This window comes from Prionailurus viverrinus, chromosome F1 (genome assembly GCF_022837055.1).
Source record: "Prionailurus viverrinus isolate Anna chromosome F1, UM_Priviv_1.0, whole genome shotgun sequence".
Classification (NCBI taxonomy): Eukaryota; Metazoa; Chordata; class Mammalia; order Carnivora; family Felidae; genus Prionailurus; species Prionailurus viverrinus.
This window is the reverse complement of record NC_062577.1, coordinates 46756086-46763609: the sequence shown is the minus strand read 5'-3', so window position 1 is coordinate 46763609 and position 7524 is coordinate 46756086. Positions and strand designations below refer to the sequence as shown.

Sequence of the window (7524 nt, the reverse complement as noted above, 5' to 3'; positions counted from 1 at the left end):
AAATTAAGTTTCAATAGTCCTGCTATAAATTTTATCTTAAATTCTCTTCAGCTGCACAATGTCTTACCGCAAAAAAGAATTAACTACTATTTTTTTTATTTTTAAAAGATTATGAAAGATCTTTCCAGTTATGGAATTATTTGAATCTTTGTCATATTAACATTTGGGTCTAACTGTAAAATACTTATCCCTTTTACTATTACAATTTTGTATTTAAGTAGGATTTTATAATATCTCAAGTAAAATGATTTTTTAAAAGCATTGTTCATTTAGCCCCTTAAATAAAGCAATTTCAACATCACAGAAGTTTTATGTTAGCAAATTACAATACTATAAACAAGTATGTGCATGGCAAAGACACAATCAAGTTAAATAAATGTTATCACTAGTTTTTCTAACAGACTTTTTTGGTCTATAAACACACAATGCATTCTAATTTAAGAGTCTTTGCTCTAATTTTAAGTCTTATATTTACCTATCCAGTATGTACCTGTACCAAATGAACTAGTGAAATAGTTATCTTGACATTTCTAACTTTTTTTTCTGGCTACGGATTTATTCAACACAAAACAATCTCCAACTTTACTGAGGTGGCTGACCGCACACACGACCAAATATTCCTCTAAACTCGAATTCAGTTGCTGACCCAGCCAAGGCCGCAGCTTTCTTGTAGGCACCAGGGGGCACAGCACTTCCTCTGTAGGTGTCTGTCAGCTTCCCCTCATGTGAGTCTTACAGGTAGCTCTCCCTCCAGACCTTTGAGCCATGACTTGCCAGTCTCAGGACAGCTATGGCATAGAGTGGCAGGCTCCATCTCAGGGGACAGGTGGAGGTAATCATGGCGACACTGGATACTCTCACTGGGAAGCTATCAGTAGTAATGTCTCCAGGCAAACTGTTCCTTTACATAGCCTCACTATTTGAGACACTGCAAAGCCTTCATAATGTAAAGATTTGGTACATTCTGGTCTCCCAGCTCAAGGTATTTAGGCATGTGAGCATCCTTTCTGGCCACCATCACTCTCTCCTTGAAAAGGAGTTCATAAATGTCAATTCAGTTCTTCCTGGACATCCACATCTCAGCAGCTGCTATGTACAGAGCCAGGGCCAAAAAGCTTATCTGGATAATTCAATGCAATATTTTGCCTCCACTGTTTAATGATACATCAGTAAAATATTGAAAAATGGTTATACAAAAGGTATTGGGCCAGGCACTTTTAGAATGAAAAAGTGTGTGCATAACACCTGTTTAAGTAATAACAGTATGAGACATTAAATAAATATTATTTGCTATGCAAATAACAAATGCTTGTAAATTTTAGGAGTTAATTATTTCATGCTAGAGGCAACTAAGAAAGTACATACTGAATACACTAGTTATTAACAGTAAGTATAATTTGGATAAGTGGCAATGATATGACATGCCAGGTAGATAGAACACAGGCACACTGGAGAGAGACAGCATGATCACAAGTGACCACTAGATCTGTTTGTAGCACCCACAGCACCAGTAAAAAAGAGCAAAGGCTACTGGTAAGTTTTGTAGCATAGAATGTATTCAGTAAGCAGATGGAATTCAGTGCAATATGTACTTTGTATGATAGAGAATATGTTACAAGTCTTAATGTAAAACTCAGTCTTCCCTTGCTGGCTATTTGTTATAGCTTGAATTATGCACAATCCCCCTGCCAAAAAAAACAAACAAAAGTTATGTTGAAGTCCTAACCCTGAACAGCAGAGACCATAACCTTATTTGAAAATAGGGTCACTGTAGATGTAATCAATTAAATTAGAATGAGATCATTCTAGAGTAGGGTTGGCCCTAATCCAATATGACTAGTGTTCTTATAAGAAGATGGTCATGTGAAAAAAGACACCTAGGAAGAATGTCATGTAGAAATAAAAACAGATTGGAATTATACAGCTGAAAGCAAAGAATTTCTGGCAACCATTAAAAGCTAGGAAGAGGCAATGAAGAGTTGTCCTGCCGGTTTCATGGGAGGTTAGATCTGCCAACACCTGATCTCAGGCTTCTGCACCCCAGAAGATAATGAATTCTTGTTGTGTGAAGCCTCTTGGTTTGCAATTTGTTATGGTAGGCCTGGCAAACTAATACAATGACTATACAATACCATCCGATGGGCCAAAGTTTGGCAATGCATATCCTTTGCATATGGCTGCAGGAGCTATAAGAAATTACAATTATTTTTTCTTTAAAGAAAATCAAAACAAAAAAACCATTGGGGCACCTGCCTGGCTCAGTCAGTAGAGCATGTGACTTGATCTTGGGGTCATGAGCTTAGGCCCCACATTGGGTGTGGAGCCTACTTTAAAAGAATCAAAACAGAAGTAATTTTTCTTGTTGGTTTCACTTAGTGCTCAATTCTACTTTGGGAAGTCAATAGATGTAACTTGAGAAATTATCAAAATGTTACATCATCATTCAAAAGATACTGGTCAACTATAAACAAATAACATGTATGCATTATACTATCTAAAGTACCAATATCTAGGGGTGCCTAGGTGGCTCAGTTAGTTAAGCGTCCAACTTCAGCTCAGGTCGTGATCTCCTAGTTCATGAGTTCAGGCCCTGCATTGGGTTCTGTGCTGACAGCTCGGGGCCTGAAGCCTGCTTCAGATACTGTGTCTCCCCCTCTCTCTGCCCCTTCCCTGCACATACTGTCTCTATCTCAAAAATAAATAAACATTAAAAATTAAAAAGATAAAAATAGAGTACCAATATCTAAATATAAATGTATGTTTAAAAAACATGGATAAAGATACATTGATATCTGAATTTAGGCTTTTTGCGACACTGTGACAGAACAACCAAGAAAATACTGAAGTTGATTTATGGAGGCTGATTTTAACATTTTTATTAATAAGCAAAGATATATCTGTCCAGATATAAATACTTAGTTTAATTGTCACCCCCACAAAAAATATAGTGGGACCATGAAACACACATTAATAAAAAAGTCTGTAACAGTGGGTTAGAAAAGAAGTCTTGGGACAAACAGTATACAGACTTGTAAAATTAAGCACTACTTTTTTTAAATTACTCATCTTAAATAGAGAAAGAACTGGTTAAAAAGAAAACATTGGCATTGGTGATACATGTTTATGACAAATAAAAGCTGCACGTTATCTCCAAAATTCTGTGTTAGTAAATATAAATTTAAAGTGATTTTTATGTAACATAAAAATTCATTTCTATAAAGTGTATAAATGACATGGAATAATAAAAACCTTAACAAAATCTTAATTATAATAAAATTAAAAGTTTTGAAAGCAATTTCAGAATGAAAGTAATAAGTTATGGTATATACAACATATTTTTTAATACAGCAGAATATTACTCAGCCTTATGGAAGAACAAAATCTTGCCATTTTTGACAACATGGATGGACCTCAATGTCCATGGATGGACATTATGCTAAGTGAAATAATTCAAAGAAATGTTGTATGATCCCTCTTATGTGTGTAGTCTGAAACAAAACAAAAAATGAGTAATCTAACTTTATCCCTAAAGAAACTAGATAAAGAACAAATGAAGTCCAAAGTTAGTAGAACAAAGGAAATTAAGATCAGAATAGAAATGGACACTAAAAAAGAAACAAACAGATCAATGAAACAAAGTGCTGATTCTTAGAAAAGATAAAATTAATAAACCCTTAGCCATATTGATTAAGAAAAAAGGGGACTAAAAATCAGAAATGAAAGAATTAACTGATGCCAAAGAAATATGAATTATGAGACTATGAAAAATTATATGCCAGTATTAGACAACCTAGAATAAATGGATAAATTCCTAAAAACATTATCTTCCAAGACTGAAAAAGAAATTTAAAAATGTGATCAGACTAATTACTAGTAAGAAAGTTGAATCAATAATCAAAATTCCCAACAAAACTCCAAGACCAGATGGCTTCACAAGTGAATTCTACTAAAAAATTAAGGAGTTAATATCTATCCTTTTCAAACTATACCAAAAATACAAGGGGAAAGAAAATGTCCAGAGTCAGCTAGATGGTCATCATGACCCTGGTATCAAAACCAGACACAGACACTACAGAAAAAGAGACCTACAGGCCAATATCCTTGATAAACATAGATGCAAAAATCCTCAACAAAATATTAGCACACCACACTCAATGATACATTAAAAAAATCATATACCACGTTCAAGAGGGATTTGATCCTGGGATACAAAGATAGTTTAATATCTACAAAATCAATGTTAAACACTATATTAACAAAATGAATTATAAAAACCATATGATAATCTCAACAGATGCACAAAAGCATTTGATAAAATTCAACATCCTTTCATGATAAAAACTCCTGAGAAACTGGGTTTAGAGGGAATGCAGCTCAACATAATAAAAGCCATATATGACAACCAAAAGCTAATATTATACTCAGTGGTGAAAAACAGATCTTTTCTTCTAAGACCTGAACCAACAGAAGGATGTCCACTCTCATCATTTTTATTCAATATAGTCCTGAAGTCCTAGCAGCAATCAGACAAGAAATAAAAACCATCCAAATTGGTGTGGAAGAAGTAAAACTGTCACTATTCACAGATGACATAATACTATAGAAAATCCTTGAGACTCTAAAAAAAATCCATTAGAATAAATGAATTCAGTAAAGTTTCAGAATACAAGACTAATACACAGAAATTTATTGCATTTCAATAAATGAATAATGAAGTAGCAAAAAACTCTAAGAAAACAATCCCTTTAAAATAGCATATAAATAATACGAATAAATTTAACCAAGGAGGTGAAAGGCCTGTACTTTTAAAACTGTAAAACACTGATGAAAAGAACTGATGATGACACAATTGGAAAGATATACCATGATCATAAATTGATCATAAACCATACATACCATAGTATGGTTAAAATGTCCATACTACCCAAAGTAATCTACAGAGTCAATGTAATCCCTACCCAAATATCAACAGCATTTTTCACAGAACTACAAAAAAAATAAACCAAAAATGTATTGAGCCACATAAGATCCCTAATAGTCAAAACGATCTTAAGAAAAACAAAGCTGGAGGTATTACAATCTCAGATTTCAAGCTATACTACAAAGATGCAGTAATCAAAACAGTATAGCACTGCCACAAAAATAGATACATTGATCAATGGAACAGAACAGACAGCCCAGAAATGAGCCCACATTTACATGGTCAGTTAATCTACAATAAAGGAGAAGAGAATATACAAGGGAGGGAAAGCTGGTCTCTTCAATAAATGGTTTAAGAAAACTGAACAGCTATCTGCAAAATAAATAAATAGTAAAGAATCTAGATTATTTTCTTGGTGGATTCAAAATGGATTAAAGGCCTAAATGTAACCTGAAACCATAAAAATCGTAGGCAGCAATCTTTTGGACACTGCATCAATCTTAGCAACATTTTTCTAGATATATCTCCTCAGACAAGGACAAAAACAAAAATATTCTATTGGGACTACATCAAAATAAAAAGCTTGTATATAGCAAAGGAAACCATCAATAAAATGAAAAAACAACCTACTGAGAGAGGACATTTGCAAATGATATATCTATTAAAGGGTTAATACCCAAAGTATATAACTCAACACCAAAAAAATCTAATTAATAAATGGACAGAAGACATTTTTGCTTTGCAAAAAAGACATAGATGGCCAATACATGAAAAGATGCTTAACACCACTAATCATCAGGGAAATGGAAATCAAAATCACAATGAGATATGATTCAATGGCTAGTATCAAAAAGACAAGAAATAATAAATGTTGGCAAGGATGTGGAGAAAAGAGAACCCTTGTGCACTGTTGGTGGGAATGTTAATCATGCACCACTATGAAAAACAGTGTTAAGTTTTCTCAAAAATTAATAGAAATATCTTAAAATCCAGTAATTCTACTGCTTATTTACCCAAAGAAAATGCAATCACTAATTTAAAGAAATAGGCACCCCTATATTTATTTCAACATTATTTATAACAGTCAAGATATGGTAGTAACCTAAGTGTTCATTGGTGGATGAAAATGTGGTACACAAACACAATGGAATATTACTCAGCCATTAAGAATTAGATCTGGCCAAACCATAAGAGACTCTTAAATACAGAGAACAAACTGAGGGTTGATGGAGGGGGCGGGGGGGGGGACATACAGGGGAGAGGGGAAAATGGGTGATGGGCATTGGAGGGCACTTGTTGGGATGAGCATTGGGTGTTGTATGTAAGCAATGAATTATGGAAATCTACCCGTAAATCCAACAGTGCAGTGTATACGCTGTACGTTAGCTAATTTCACAATATATTTTAAGAAAAGAATTAGAACTTGCCATTTGTGACAACATATATGGACCTAGAGGGTATAATGCTGAGTGAAATAAGTCAGACAAATTCCACATGATTTCACTTATATGCGGAATCTAAAAACAAACACTCATAGATACAGGGAAAACTCGTGGTTGCCAGAGGAGAGGAGATGGCAGGGAGTGGGAAAAATAGGTGAAGGGCAGTAAGAGATATTCAACCTATAATATAAATAAGCCACAGGGATGAAAAGTACAGCATGAAGGATCTAGCCAACAATATTGCAGTAACTTTGGTGACAGATGGTAATCACTCTTATTATGATAAGCACTGCATAATGTATAGAATTTTTGAATCACTATGTTGTACACGTTAAAGTAATATAAAGTTTATGTCAACTATGCTCCAGTAAACAAAAATAAAAGGATAGGCATCAGAAAAAAACAAAACAAAAATAACAAGTTCATAGATACAGAGAATAGATTGGTGGTTAACAGAGGTAGAGAGGTGGAGGGTGGGAAAAGTGAGGGAAGAAGGTCAAAAGGTTTTAAGAGAAATCAGTTCATTTAAGTAATTAAAAATGAACAAAGCTACAAAGGGAAAAATGAAAATATGTCCAGGAAGGTATAAAGAGCAGGTGCCGCTTTTCTATTTTGTTTGCTTTTCTGTACTGGATAGGTTCTGGCATTATCTTCCATTATTCCACCAGCAGTTGGATGGCTATTTTACACATTGTTATTTTTTGAGAGTAGATACTAGAGGGGTAAAATATATTACATATAAATAACTTTATTGCACAGAAATATGGATACCATATTGGATATGGATACTAAATATGGATACCGTGGATTTTTTCTGTGAAGAAATTAAATACTATTCCTTTATTACATAATAGAAGATACTGTTACACAAATAAGTAAGTACTGCTTTTAATTTTAAGGAGATCAAAATCTGATGAGGGAAAACTACCTACCTTTCCCTCTTGCTATGTCTCCCAACCTTCCCACCAGGGAATTCTGTTGCTAATCTGTGTGATTTATATGGGCATCTGTGCCCTGTATTCATGTGCATACTTTATTATTTCATTTGTTAACATGATATCCTTAGGGTTTCAGATATACTTTATTAGAAAGAAGTCATTATTGGCAAAGCATTATTTTAAATAAACATCAAAATAGTTGTGTGTATATTTACAATCAAAA

The 7524-nt window shown here is 33.8% G+C and overlaps 1 pseudogene; it reads right to left on the bottom strand.

The window, feature by feature from the left end:
* Positions 1-537: 537 nt before the first annotated feature.
* Positions 538-1078, bottom strand: LOC125155561 (40S ribosomal protein S10-like; annotated as a pseudogene).
* Between the last annotated feature and the right edge of the window lie 6446 nt (positions 1079-7524).